The sequence below is a fragment of the Nestor notabilis genome, unplaced genomic scaffold, assembly GCF_000696875.1.
Source record: "Nestor notabilis isolate BGI_N333 unplaced genomic scaffold, ASM69687v1 scaffold18329, whole genome shotgun sequence".
NCBI classification, from domain to species: Eukaryota; Metazoa; Chordata; class Aves; order Psittaciformes; family Psittacidae; genus Nestor; species Nestor notabilis.
Window position 1 is genome coordinate 26,958 of NW_009943456.1, and position 401 is coordinate 27,358.

Below are 401 nucleotides of genomic sequence, written 5' to 3' on the forward strand. Positions count from 1 at the left end.
AGCATGCGCTGGCCCTAGAGGCATCGAGGCCAAGGGGCGGCAGTGACTGGCCAGAAAGGAATTTTGCTGGAAGCACTGGAGGCTGAGGGAGAGGCTGGGACGAAGCACGGCTGATGGGACACAACGTGCCGGGCTGGGGGCGGAGAGTGAGGGGGTGCAAAAGAAACCCCACTGGGATGTGGGGAGAAAGAAGTGCTGGGAGCCAGCACCCCAAATCCTCTTGCTGCAGCAGGGATGCAGGGTGACCCGGTCAACTCCAAGCCCCAAGGGCAAGGGCAAGGATTTCCCCTCCAGGAGCTGCGCTGTGCCCCAAGGGTGGCCGGGAGGAAGGGTGGGAGCTCCAGCAGCCATAGGATATGGGTTTCTCATCATCATCAGGGCTGAGGGCTCCTGCCTGCTGT